Source organism: Odocoileus virginianus, chromosome 20 (assembly GCF_023699985.2).
Source record: "Odocoileus virginianus isolate 20LAN1187 ecotype Illinois chromosome 20, Ovbor_1.2, whole genome shotgun sequence".
NCBI lineage: Eukaryota > Metazoa > Chordata > Mammalia > Artiodactyla > Cervidae > Odocoileus > Odocoileus virginianus.
The window spans coordinates 15,667,789-15,683,068 of NC_069693.1; positions in this window are offsets into that span (position 1 = coordinate 15,667,789).

The window sequence follows — 15,280 nt, forward strand, 5'->3', positions numbered from 1 at the left end:
CTCAGGGTCTGACTCCTCCCCCCACCTCCTCCCCCCGCCCAGTGTTGCAGGTGTCAGGAAAGGGAGGGAGCAGTAAGAAACAGACATCTCCAACTCCACCTGTCCAAATCTGAGCCCCGTTCCCCCCCACCTTCTGCATCTCAGGCAGGGACCTCTCCATCTTTCAGGATACGGAGGCCCCAAACCAAGTCATCTTGGACCTCACCCTCTCTCTCACCCCACATCTGATCCTTTCAAAGTATTTCAAAATCCCACCGCGTCACCGCACCCCCTCCTATCCTTGCCCTGATTCCAACCCCTGTCACATCCTGCCAGGCCTTTCACATTAGCCTCCCACTCCCAATAATAGTATTTTCCCCACAGGAAGCCTGAGGGAATTCACCACATTTAAAATTGTAATCCCCTCCTCACACACATGGACTCCCAATCTTCCTTTCATGTTTTATTTTTCTAGGACTTATTACCATCTGACGTGTATTTATTTTTACTGTCTGTCTCCCACTGTTATAATGTGAGCCCCAGGGGAGAAAGGACCTGTCTGTTTTGATCTCTGCTGTGTCCCCAGAGTCTAGAACAGGGTCTGACACAAAGTCTCTGTAAAGTTTTGTTGAATAGATGAGTGATGATTGATGGATCGATTTAAAGATGGGTAGATAAATGAATGGATGGAAGGATGGCTGTATAGAGGGAGGAATGAACTGAAGGATGGAGGGATGGATGAATCAGTGGTGTGCTATACACTAGAGATGATTTGATGCAGGGGAGTTTCAATAAAGTTTTATAGAGGGGTAGGTAATTGAGGAGTGGAAGGATGGAGGGGTAGGGGATGGATGGATCAATGAATGGACGAAAAGGTGGATGGATGGATGGATTGAGGAGGATTGTATGGAAGAAAGGTTATATGGATTGATGGATGGATGACCGCATGGACTTAAAGGCATGAAGGTGGGATGAGGGATCGGCCTGGACAGGACTGACAGTGGGGCTCACCAGTCCATCCTCTCACCTGAACTTGCGGCCCCTGTTTCAAGGTCACACAGGTCTTCAGTCTCCAGCTGCTGAGCTCCTCCTCCTTGCTGCACAGGAAGGACACGTGTGGGCTGCGGAGGTTCCTGTTGGAAACCACACAGAAGGAGAACCCCCACAGGAATGGGCCAGGTGGTGGGTGCAGGTATCTTGCAAGTGAGCCATGGCCCCATTGAAGGGGAAGTAGTGAGGGTCTCCAGTGTCCATACAGGTACCTAGGGGGCTCTGACAGCCCTACCGGCCCCCCCGAAGACCACAGACCTCTCCAACAGGGCACGGAGCCAGGCTGCAGCAAAGATGCCCTGATCTGTCGCAGTTGCAGTGGCGGCGGGGGGGGGGAGGGGGGCATCAGATGAGCTAGACCATGTCTCCTACCTGGGGAGGGAGGCCAGGTGAGCAGCCCTGCCCCAGGCTAGCCGATCAGAACAGGGCACAGTGGAGGCTTGCAGCAGGCAGAAATTTAGGTCTGGCTGCTGGGTCGAGAGGAGCAGAGGCTGAGGGGCTGGCGCAGCAAGGATGGGTATGAAGGAGATGCTTGGAGTCAGTGATGGGCATGTCTGATGCTCATGACGGGCCCAGAGAGCAACAACTGTGAGACCAGTGTCCCCTGGCAGAGAGCACAGCCCCGCAGTGAAGAGCACAGTTGAGGGTCAGAGAGACCTGGAGTCCAGACCTGGCTCTGCCCCTTGATCGCTCAGCACACCTGGCAGTCTTGGCTTCCTGCTCTGAACAATACAGATGATAAACTCGAGCTGTTTGAGGGTCAGTGCGATCATGTGCAGGAGGCATGTGGCACCCAACTGGCCTACAGTAAGGTGTCCACACACACTGACTAATATTACTATTAATAACATGCTGACTCAGTGCTTGGTATAGAATGAGGTCTTAGAAAATATTACCTGCTATTATGAGGACAGGATTACACACATAGTAAATGACCAGACATGTTGATAAATGACCAACGTGTAGTAAATGACCATTTGTCAGTGGCCATTACATGTCATGTAAATGACAACAACCATTGTTATATATCGTTAAACACTTAGCACAAGGACACAGCAAGTGCCCAGTACATATTTGCCAATATTATTGTTATGATCATCATCATTTTAATGTGCTTACATACAGATAGGCACATGGGAAATGCCCCAAATATATTAGCCATTGTTGTCTTTGTTGTTAAAATGCTTAGCCTAGGCATGAACACAAAGTAAATACCCAATATATTTTCATTACTATGAGCATTAGTAGTAAGGGACCTGGCATATGGTCAGGACTCAAATGTTAGCCACTAAAATAATAACGCCAACAGGGCTTCTCTGGTAGCTAAGACAGTAAAGAATCTGCCTACAATGAAGGAGACCTGGGTTCAATCCCTGGGTTGGGAAGATCCCCTGGAGGAGGGCACGGCAACTCACTCCAGAATTCTAACCTGGAAAACCCCATGGACAGAGGACCCTGGCGGGCTACAATCCATAGGGTCGCAAAGAGTCGGACACGACTGAAGTAACTCATCGTCATCAATGCTAAATAGTTTAAGACTAGGCATGTTCACTGTGGTGGCACAGGTTCAGACCCTGGTTGGGGAACTAAGATCCTGCAAGCCACACAGGGAATATGCCTTGTCCCCACTGTATCCCTAATGTTCGAACCTCTGATATCCAAGCATTAGGGAGCCAGGAAAAACTGTGGTGTGGGAGAGGAGGGCAGGATATTTGGGGGACAATCAGAAAGATCTGAATATGCACTCAGTTTTTCATATCCTGGGAATTCTTGCTCATTTTGTTAAGTGTGAGCAAATAGTGCCTTTTTTAAAAGGCCATATCTCTTATTAGAACATCATGCTGAAATATTTACAGGCTTCCATGATATCTGGGACTTGCATTACAAAAAGTGAATAATGAGTTCAGGAGTGGGATGGATAAAACAAAGTAGGCCACAACTTCAGTTCAGTCATTCAGTCATATCCAACTCTCTGCAACCCCATGGACTGCAGCATGCCAGGCCTCCCTATCCATCACCAACTCCCAGAGTCTACTCAAATTCATGTCCATTGAGTCAGTGATGCCATCCAACCATTTCATCCTCTCAACCCTTTTCCTCCTGCCTTCAGTCTTTCCCAACATAAAGATCTTTTCAAATGAGTCAGTTCTTCACATAAGGTGGCCGAAGTATTTGAGTTTCAGCTTCAGCATCAGTCCTTCCAATGAATATTCAGGACTGATTTCCTTTGGTATGTACTGGTTGGATCTCCTTACAGTCCAAGGGACTCTCAAGAGTTATCTCTAACTCCACACTTCAAAAGTATCAATTCGTCAGCACTCAGCTTTCTTTATCGTCCAACTTTCACATCCATACATGACTCCTGGAAAAACCATACCTTTGACTAGATGGACTTTTGTTGGCAAAGTAATATCTCTGCTTTTTAATATGCTGTCTTGGTTGATCATAACTTTTCTTCCAAGGAGCAAGTGTCTTTTAATTTCATGGCTGCAGAGATTTTGGAGCCCCCAAAATAAAATATGCCACTATTTCCACTGTTTCCCCATCTATTTGCCATGAAGTGATGGGACCAGATGTCATGATCTGAGTTTTTTGAATGTTGAGTTTTAAGCCAATTTTTTCACTCTCTTCTTTCACTGTCATCAAGAGGCCCTTTAGTTCTTCTTTGCTTTCTGCCATAAGGGTGGTGTCAGCTGAGGTTATTGATATTTCCCCCAGGAATATTGATTCCAGCTTGTGCTTCTTCCAGCCCAGCATTTTTCATGATGTACTCTGCATATAAGTTAAATAAGCAGGGTGACAATATATAGCCTTGACATACTCCTTTCCCGATTTGGAACCAGTCTGTTGTTCCATGTCCAGTTCTAACTATTGCTTCTTGACCTGCATAAAGATTTCTCAAGAGGCAGGTCAGGTGGTCTGGTATTCCCATCTCTTTCAGAATTTTCCAGTTTGTTGTGATCCACACAGTCAAAGGGTTTGGCATAGTCAGTAAAGCAGAAATAGAAGTTTTTCTGGAATGCTCTTGCTTTTTTGATGATCCAACAGATGTTGGCAATTTGATCTCTGGTTCCTATGCCTCTTCTAAATCCAGCTTGAACATCTGGATGTTCATGGTTCACGTACTATTGAAGCCTATCTTGGAGAATTTTGAGAATTACTTTGCTATTGTGTGAGATGAGTGCAATTTTGCGGTAGTTTGAGCATTCTTTGGCATTGCCTTTCTTTGGGATTGGAATGAAAACTGACCTTTTCCAGTCCTGTGACCACTGCTGAGTTTTCATATTTGCTGGCATATTGAGTGTGGCACTTTCACAGCATCATCTTTTAGGATTTGAAACAGCTCAACTGGAATTCCATCACCTCCACTAGCTTTGTTCATAGTGATCCTTCCTAAGGCGCACTTGACTTCACATTCTAGGATGTCTAGCTCTAGGTGAGTGATCACACCATCGTGATTATCTGGGTCATGAAGATCTTTTTGTATAGTTCTTCTGTGTGTTCTTGCCACTTCTTAATCTCTTCTGCTTCTGTTAGGTCCATACCATTCCTGTCCTTTATTATACCCATCTTTACATGAAATGGTCCCTTGGTATCTCGAATTTTCTTGAGATCTCTAGTCTTTCTCATTCTGTTGTTTCCCTCTATTTCTTTGCATGGATCACTGAGGAAGGCTTTCTTATCTCTCCTTGATATTCTTTGGAGGGCTTCCCTGGTAGCTCAGATGTTAAAGAATCCACCTGCAATGCGGGAGACATAGGTTCAATCCCTAGGTTCAGAAGATCCCCTAGAGAAGAGAACTGCTACACACTCCAGTATTCTTACCTGGCCAAAACTTGGTCATTGTTAAGCTGCCCTGTGGGTACGAGAACCTCCATGATACTATTCTACTTTTGTTTATGTTTGGAAATTTTCACACTAAAGAATTTAAGTAAGTAAGAAAGAACTGAAGAATGTTGCTATAATAAATTTTTTCTCATCCCTGGAGAAAGAAAGTCTTGGGTTCCAGCCTTAACAATGTCCTTGATTAGCTGTGGTCAAGTGACTTTAACTCTATGAGCCTCAGTTTTCCTAACTGTAAAACGGGGGTTTAAAAAGTCATTGTTTCTCAGGGAGTTCCCTGGTAGTCCAGTGGTTAAAACTCCATGCCTCCAGCACAGGAGGCTCAGGTTTGACCTCTGGTCAGACAGCTAAGATCCCACATGCCGCATGGCTCTATGGGAAAAAAAAATTAGAAAAAAAGAGGGACTTCCCTGGTGGTCCAGCAGCTAAGACTCCAAGCTCCCAGTGCAGGGGGCCTGGGTTCAATCCATAGTCAGGAAACTAGATCCCACACACCACAACTAAAGAAACCCACATGCTGCAACTAAGATCCAGTGCAACCAAATAAAAATAAATAAATATTTTTTCGAAAAAATAAAATTTATTTTAAAAAAAAATGTCATTGTCTCTCACTCATAGGGTATTTCTGAGGAGGGGACAGCAAGAAGCACATGGAGCCCTCAGCCCCATGCTTGGGACCCTATAGAGGCTCCAGAAGTATTAGCCATTGTTGGGATTATTATCTTGGGATCTCTGGGAATTAGAAAAGTGGGCATCTCAGGTCAGGCTCTGTGAGGATAGTCCACTTGACAAGAAGTCAGGGAATATCTCAAGCAATCACTGAGTCAGCCCAGGCATGGTATTAAAATATACAGCAATCAATAGAATCGCTCCAAAGCAATGAGCATGCCTCCAGATGTAGCCTGGGAAGAGTCTGGAAGGCCTTGCTATGCCAGGCTTTGTCATGTGGGAAGAATTTGGGGGTGCCCAGTAGTACAGCGGTGTTTCTGTCTGTTAACAATGAGCATGGCCATCTAGAGCTTGTGGTGACTTCCTGGCCCACTCCACCATGACTCACAGCAGAAGGAAGAATTCCTGCAGGGTCCAAGGGTGACATTTGCACTCTAGGGTAGACTGCAGCATATGTCTGCAGGGCCAAGCAGAGGGTGGGGTCACTGCCCCCAGCAAGATGCAGACCACTGATGTCACTGGATACATATGAATCTGGGTTGATTTTGCTGTGGCAAGGGGCAAAGGGCCCCTGGGGGTCCTACAGAGGCCAGTGCCTCCTCCTGGATGATGCAAAGGCCCTGAGGTGGCGGGGAGCTGGCTGCGTTCCAGGAACAGCAGAGAAGCCAGGGGGCTGGAGCCAAGTGAGCTAGAGGAAAGGGAGTGTAGAAGGTGAGGGGTGTTGTGGGGGGAGCTGGTGAGCAAGGAGAGGCAGAACAGGAGGGTCTCTTAGGAAGACGCATGAAGGTTAAATTTCATTCCAAGAGGAATGCCGCACCATGGATGGTCTTAATCGGGCGTCTGATGAGATCAGATTTATACTTTTAAAGGTTGCTGATGACACTGGGGTGACCAAGACAGACCCCCATCTGTGAAGATAGAAACCACTGAAGACAGACCCCACACTTGTCTTTGGGGGTTTCAAAAATCAAGGGAAAGACAGAAATTGGAGGAGACATTGCTGGGGAGGGGTGCGTGTGTGTGTGTGTGTGTGTGTGTGTGTGTGTGTGTGTGTGTTGTGGGCAATGTCTCCCAGCCTCAGAATAAAGGAAGTCAAGAAAAGGGAAATGTTCTGGAGTGGGACAGGGGAGTTTTTCAACTAAAAGTTCATCTTGATTTGGGTGCGCAGAGCCCTGGGTGTGGGGAGGAGGATGGGGAAGGTGCCCGCACCCTCCCTGGACTGTTTTCCTGGGTTCCTATGCTACCTGGAATGTTCTCCCTCAGTCAATGGGGCCCCTCCCTTCGTTCTCATGGCACGTCCCTTACACCCCACACCCTGGTCATCCTTGACCCCAATATATCTTGCACACCTCTTTCCCAGCATTCCCCAACCCCTGCCTTGCCTCATTTTGCTGACATACTCTTTATATTTATTTTTATTTATTTGGCTGCCCCAGGTCTCAGTTGCAGCACGCAAACTGTTAGTTGCTGCATATGGGATCTAGTTCCCTGACCAGGGACTGAACCTGGACCTGTCCACTGGAAGCATTGAGTGAGCCACTGGACCACAGGTGAAGCTCCCGACACATACTTGAATCTGTGTATTTACCTGACTCTTTCTGTCTTCTCCACTGGAATGTCACACCTTTTATAGCAGGGTTTTGTCTCTTTTGCTCAGTATAATGTTTGTTGCTCAGCTGTGTCTGACTCTTTGCAACCCCGTGGACCGTAACCTGCCAAGCTCCTCTGTCCATGAGATTTTCCAGGCAAGAATACCGAAGTGGTTTGCCATTTCCTTCTCCAAGGAATCTTCCAGACCCAAGGATCAAACTTGCATCTCTAGCACCTCCTGCATTGGCAGGCAGATTCTTTACCACTAGTGCCACTGGGTGGGTCCCTAGCCAAAAATACTGCTTGGCACTCAATAGCTGCTCAATTAACATTAGTTATTGTTACTGTAAAGTGAGTAATGATCTCAGGGCTTGTCTCTGGCTTTAAGAGGAGGGGCAGGCCAAGAAGGGTAGAATGCCCAGCCATCCTCCCCAACACCACCCCCCCAACCACCAATCCCACCAGTCCCTTCTGCTGGCCTTTGGAAGATGCAATGGGCTGCTTCCTTTAGAAAGAGAGGGGTTTTGTTTGAGGGACACTAAACTCAAACAAAATGGGAAAGACTAGAGATCTTTTCAATAAAATTGGAAATGGAAGAAAAAAAAAAAAAGAAAGAAAATTGGAGATACCAAGGGAACATTTCATGCAAAGATGGGCACAATAAAGGACAGAGACAACAAGGACCTAACAGAAGCAGAAGAGATTAAGAAGTGGCAAGAATATGCAGAACTGTACAAAAAATGTCTTAATGACCCAGATAACCACAATGGTGTGGTCACTCACCTAGAGCCAGACATGCTGGAATGTGAAGTCAAGTGCGCCTTAGGAAGCGTTACTACAAACAAACTAGTGGAGGTGATGGAATTCCAGTTGAGTTATTTCACATCCTAAGAGATGATGCTGTTAAAGCGCTGCACTCCATATGCCAGCAAATTTAGAAAACAGCAGTGGCTGCAGGAATGGAAAAGGTCAATTTTCATTCTAATCCCGAAGAAGGGCAATGCCAAAGAATATTCAAACAGCTGCATAAGTGTGCTCATTTCACATGCTAGCAAGGTAATGGTCAAAATTTTTCAAGTGAGGCTTCAACAGTTAGTGAACTGAGAACATACAAACATACAAGCTGGATTTAGAAAAGGCAAAGAAACCAGAAATCAAACTGCCAACATCTGTTGGATCACAGAAAAATCAAGAGAATTCCAGAAAAACATCTGCTTCATTGACTATGCTAAAGCCTCTGACTGTGTGGATCATAATACACTGTGGAAAATTCTTAAAGAGATAGGAATACCAGACCACCTTACCTGCCTCCTGAGAAATCTGTATGCAGGTCAAGAAGCATTAGTTAGAACCCAATACGGACCAATGGACTAGTTCAACTTTGGGAAAGGAGTATGTCAAAGCTGTATATTGTCACCCTGCTTATTTAACTTATATGCAAAGTACATCATGCTAAATGCTGGGCTGGATGAATCCCAACCTGGAATCAAGATTGTTGAGAGAAAGAGTAACATGGAAACTTTCATTACCATATGTAAAATAGATAGCCAATGGGAATTTGCTGTATGGCTCAGGAAACCCAAACAGGGTCTTGGTATCAACCTAGAGGGGTGGGATGGGGAGAGAGATGGGAGGGAGGTTCAAAAGGCAGGGGATATATGTACACCTATGGCTGATTCATGTTGAAGTTTGACAGAAAACAACAAAATTCTGTAAAGCCATTATCCTTCAATTAAAAAATTAATTAATTAAAAAAAGATTACTGGGAGAAATATTAACAACCTCAGATATGTAGACGATACCACCCTAATGGCAGAAAGTGAAGAGAGACTAAAGAGCCTCTTGTTGAAAATGAAAGCAAGGGAAAAAGCTAGCTTAAAACTCAACACTCAAAAAACTAAGATTATGGCATCAAGTCCCATCTCTTCATAGCAAATAGATGGGGAAAAAAATGGAAACAGTGCCATATTTTTTTTTCTTGGGCTCCAAAAGCACTGCAGGTGGTGACTGGAGCCATGAAATTAAAAGACGCTTACTCCTTGGAAAAAAGACAAAAACGGCAAACCTATGACAAACATAGACAGCATATTTAAAAGCAGAGACATCACTTTGCCAACAAAGGTCTGTGTGGTGAAAGCTATGTTTTTTCAGTAGTCATGTATGGATGTGGGAGTTGGACCATAAAGAAGGCTGAATGTAGAAGAATTGATGCTTTTGAACTGTGGTGTTGAAGAAGACTCTTGCGAGTCCTTTGGACAGCAAGGAGATCCAACCAGTTCATCAAAGGAAGTCAACCCTGAATATTCATTGGAAGGATTGATGCTGAGGCTGAAGCTCCAATATTTTGGCCACTTGATGCAAAGAACTGACTCATTGGAAAAGACCCTGATGCTGGGAAAGATTGAGGGCAGGAGGAGAAGAGGATGACAGAGGATGAGATGGTTGGTTGGTATCACTGACTCAATGGACATGAGTTTCAACAAGCTCTGGGGGGTGGTGAAGGACAGGGAAGCCTGGTGTGCTGCAGTCCATGGGGTCGCAAAGAGTCAAATACAACTGAGCGACTGAATAACAAACTCACTCCTTGTCCTGAGAAATGCAGGGGACTGGGCTGGGGGAGGGCAGTTGCTGGGCGCCATGAACTGGGGGTGGGGGGGGGGGCGTCCCAGGCCGTCAGGATAAAGCCCTCCCTTCATGCCTGTCATTTGAGGCCCGCAGGCCTGGCCTCTTGCAGCCTCATCCTTCTGCAGGCTCTCTCTGGCTCCACTGCATGCAGTCTTCTGCACTTAAACTTTTTGCCTCTAGGTTGAAAACACGTTCCTTCTTCCTGGAACACTTCTCTTCTTGTTTACCTATCTGACTTTGACTTGTCATTCAGGCCTCAATTCAGATGTCCCTTCCTCTAGAAATTGTCCCAGACTCCCCTGGCTGGCCCTTGTAAGGGCTCCCAGAGACCCCTAAGTGTCCCTCACTGAGCCTTGATCACTCTGCCTTCCCTTCCCCCATCACAGGCCCCCCCCCTACCCTGCACCCCGCCCTGGCTTCTTGCTGTCTGAGCACAGCTATCTATCCCAGCAGAGCGTGGGTTCCATGGGACAGAGGCAGGGACCTTATCAGTCACTACTGTGTCCCCAGCATCAGCCAGGACAAGGTCTGGTCCAGAGTACCTCAACCCACTCCACAGCTGTGTGTCCTCGAGCCAGACCCCTCACTTAAGTGCCTCAGTTTCTCATCTGCTAAAGGGGTAAGAATGTGGGTCAGGCCACCCGTCAGCTGCCTACTGAACTGAGGAGGGTTTGGGCGAGGCTGACTCCAAGTTTCCCCCAGGATGAGATGACTCAGGGCTCTGGAACAACATCTGTCACCAAAAAGGCCCTGGAATGCAGAGCCCTGTGGGTCTGATCTGGGGGCAGAATGACATCAGTGCAGTGTCTTTCCCTAAAGTGAAGAGTATAAATAAGATTATGACAGCTAATCCTTAACAGTAATCAATGTATTACGTGAAACTGTTAAAGCACTTGATTCTCACAGCAACACCACAAGTTAGGCACTATTAGCATCATTTGTTTTCATGAAAAGGGAAACTGAAGCACAGAGAAAGGTTAAGTGATTTTCCCAAGAACATCCAGCTAGGAAGTGGTGCTGCCTGAATTCTAACCAGGGGAGGCTGACTTTGGGATCTGCATTCTCAACCTAAAGGCTGCACAGATGATTGGATAATCTCTACTTTTATATTTGTTTATTTATTTGGCTGCCTTGGGTCTTAGTTGAGACACATAGGATCTTCATTGTGTCAGTCGGGATCCTGCATTGCAGTCCACAGACTCAGGAGTTTTTGAGGTGTGAGCTGAGTTTCTCTGGGTGCCGCATGTGGGATCTTAATTCCCCAACCAGGGATCAAGCCCACATCCCCTGCATTGCAAGGTGGATTCTTAACCACTGGACCACTTGGGAAGTCTCAGAAATCCCTGTTTAAATTTAAAATGGCAGAAAAAAGGGAATGGGAAGTATTTGAGTGTCACCTATTTGGTGATACTTTGTATTATGTGTATGCATATTTCGGTGTGGCCAAATAATGGCCTAATCCCTGGCTCCTGAGAACCTGTTACATCAGATGGCAAAATGCCTATGCAGATATGATTATGTTATGGACCTTGAGGTAAGGGAGGTTATTCTGGATTGTTCACACGGGCTCAAATGTAATCACATGAGTTCTTGACAGTGGAAGTTGGAGGCAGAAGGGCTAGAAAGAGACAAGAGAGATTTGAAGTATGAGAGGGATTGGGCCTGCTGTTAGTGGTTTTGATGATGGAGGAAGGGGCCACAAGCCAAGGAATGTGGGAGGCCTCTGGAAGCTAAGAACGGACCTCAGTTTACAGCCAGCAAAGAAATGGAAACCTCAGTCCTACAACCACCAGGAATTAAATTCAGCAGCAATCTGAATGAATAAGAAGATCGCTCTCCCCAGAGCCTCCAGGAATGCCTGCAGCCATGTAGACACCTTGATTTTTAGCCTGATGAGAACTGTGTCCGATTTCTGACCTAAAGAATTGAATGTCATAAATTTGTGCTGTTTTAAGCTATGGAGTTTATGGCACTTTGTTATAGCAGCAATAGAAAATAAATATAATTGGGTCAAACTAATAGTATTTTGTACTGTGGATCTTTCATCAAAAGTATTTGAAAGACTCCTTAATACTCCTGATGAAGGTGGCATGGCAGCAGGGCAAGTTTGGGGAGAAGAGTGTATGTTTGTCCTTGGGGCACTGGCCGGCATCCATTGCCCACTGCTAACCTCACCCCAGCTCCTGCCCATGCAAACATCCAGAGCCAAAGCCTGGATTCAAGGAGAAGCCAATTGAAGAATTATTTCACCCTGCATCCCCAAGAATGAGATAGAAAAACATCTCCTGAGAGAGACATTTAAGGGCTCCAATCCGATACCTAAAGAGATTCTCTGACAAGCAAAAGAAGTCTTCAGTGATGGAATAGCCTCAGTTAAGAATCGATGGTTTAGGGACTTCCCTGCTGGCACAATGGACAAGAATGCCAATGCAGGGGACACGGGTTCAGCCCCTGGTCTGGGAGGATCCCACATGCTGCAGAGCAATTAAGCCATGTGCCACAGCTACTGAAGCCTGAGCACCTAAAGCCTGAGGTCCACAACAGAAGCCACCACAAAGAGAAGCCCGTGCGCCACAATGAAGAGTAGCCTCCCCTTACCACAACTAGAGAAAGCCCACATGGCAACAAATACCCAGCTCAGCCAAAAACAATAAATTAATAAATTATATTTTTAAAAGCATTCATGGTTTAGGATTTTACAGGACTACATTGAACATCAGGTTGATGATAAAGTGATGGCAAACACAGTCCAAAATCTCCCATCAATACTCCCAAAATGAAAGAAGGCTGTAAGTACCATCAGTTCTTTGAACTCCAACACCTGGGACACGCCAACAGGCTGTCCCAAAAGGGTGGACTGGTGCCACTGACCCTTCCCCCCCGCACTCTGACCCACTGCAAGGCCACTGGCAAAGCTTGGGCACTCCCGTAGCAGTGGAGTGAAAGTAAACATTTTTTCTTCCTGTGAAAAGTAGGGGCTTGAGGACAGAAAGGGTCAACTGCCCAGATTTGCTTGAATGTAAAAAGTAAGTCTTAATTTTGAAAAGAAAAGAAAAAAAAAAAATCAGTCACAGTGATTTGTTCAAGAAGGAGCTAGTCACGGCCACGGAGATACAATGTAACTATGCTGGGACTTCCCCACCAAAGATTTCTCTTTCCTGCTGGGCATCTGAGTGTCTGCAGGTCCTGAGCTACTCTGCTCAGGGTGAGCCTGGCTGGACAAGGGCCAGCATGGCAGGAAGCAGCAAACCAGGGCTGATGACCCTGAACTCCAGGTTGATCCAGGCCTGGAGTAGCTATTCTTAGATCCTTAATCACGTAAACCAACAAAATGATCTGCCCTCAGTTGGTAAATAATCTTCCTGCAATGCAGGAGACATGGGTTTTATTCCTGGGTCGGGAAGACCCACTGGAGAAGGGATAGGCTACCCACTCCAGTATTCTTGGGCTTCCCTTGTGGCTCAGCTGGTAAAGAATCCACCTGCAATGTGGGAGACCTGGCTTTGATCCCTGGGTTGGGAAGATCCCCTGGAGAAGGGAAAGGCTACCCCCTCCAGTATTCTGGCCTGGAGAATTCCATGGACTACAGTGGTCCTTGAAAAAAAAGTTATGACCAACCTAGACAGCATATTAAAAAGCAGAGACATTACTTTGCCAACAAAGATCCTTCTATTCAAGGCTATGGTTTTTCCTCTAGTCATGTATGGATTTGAGAGTTAGACTATAAAGAAAGCTGAGTGCCGAAGAATTGATGCTTTTGAACTGTGGTGTTGGAGAAGACTCTTGAGAGTCCCTTGGACTGCAAGGAGATCCAACCAGTTCATCCTAAAGGAGATCAGTCCTGGGTGTTCATTGGAAGGACTGATGTTGAAGCTGAAACTCCAATACATTGGCCACCTGATGTGAAGAACTGACTCATTTGAAAAGACCCTGATGCTGGGAAAGATTGAGGGCAGGAGGAGAAGGGGACGACAGAGGATAAGATGGTTGGATGGCTTCACCGACTCAATGGACATGAGTTTGAGTAAGCTCTGGGAGTTGGTGATGGACGGGGAGGCCTGGCGTGCTGTAGTCCATGGGGTCGCAAAGAGTCGGACGTGACTGAGCAAGTTTCACTTTCACTCTTCTGTTTTCTGTAGCTAGCAAGCAGAGGACTCCTGGGTGGCATGGATAGGAAGGCAGAGCCCAGTGCCTGAGAACTGGTGGAGTGGACCCTCACCACCGTCTTCCCGGTGTCTTCACAGCTGCAGGGGGAGGCCAAGCGCCTGCCATCGCTGGGCGTAGCTCCCCAGCCCGGCACACAGGATCTCCCTCGAGCCCCCAGGGGCAGAGGTTGTGGACAGAGTGGATTTGGGGCTCTGCTGGCTCGTTGCAGGCCTGGAAGGGCCAGCTGTGGGCTGTCAGCCCACAGAAGGCCAGGGACTGGCACCAGGAAACCCTGTTGTGAGGGTACAGAGGGACGGGGCCTGTGATGGAACGGCTGACTTGGGGAGACCAGGTCCTTCCAGCTGAGTGCAAAGTCTCTGTGTTGGGCAGCAGGGAGCCATCAGGGCCATGGAAGTCATCCTGGGGGTCCCCATTGAAGCACCCCCCCCACCAGGCTTCAGAGGGCAGCAATGTAGATCTCAGGCATATGGCAAATAGGTGGTGGGCACCAGTCATAGGCCAGCCTCGGTCTGCACTGCTGCCCGGAACCACTGATGCACACATGCTTGGGGCCACTGGCCAGGGGCAGGGACAGGTGGGCCTGGGTCCCATGAACCTGGAAACATGAACGGGGCTGTGTCCACATCAGACAAGCCCAGGTGGGCTTTCATTCCCTCAGGACCCTTGGCATGGGCCATGTCCCCTCAGGGCCCCCAGGGGTTTGCTCTCCACCTTGGACTCTGGTCCTAGCCCTGGCTGAGCTTACCTGGATCCTCCCAGGAGTCTGAGCCTCCATCATCACCTTTACTCCCTGGGCACCCACCTTGATCTGCCATGCCCGTCAGGCTGGCTGTGAGGCTTAGGTCATCATTATCCACCCACACCGTGAATGCCAGTGCCCCTTGGCCAACTTGACAGGCACAGCTCAGCACATAGTAGTGGGGCCCCTGGTTTGTGAAGATGGCCCCATCGAAGGTGTGGTGATGGGGGTCACCTGACACTTGGTTACTGCCACTCAGCACTCCACAGCCAGACCCCCGCACACAGCAGACACGTGGTCCCATCTCCAAAAGCCTGCAGCAAGGTAGTCGCCCAGCCTCCTTAGGCACGCAGTGGGGGATCAGCTCTCGAGCCCTTAGGGGCAGGACGTGTCTCTGCCGGGGCAGCCACAGGGGGCTGGGTGCATGCAAGCCCCACCACTGAACACATAACCAGCGTGGCATACACATCCCTCACGACACAGGCTGTGGCAGGTCAGAGGCACCTTCTCATGTGGGCAGTTGGTCTGGCCGTTACTGGAACATGTCTCCCAGTGGCTGTTTTCAGGGCAGAACTGTTCTGGAGCAAGCAGAGACAGAGGGAGAGAGATCAGTATCAG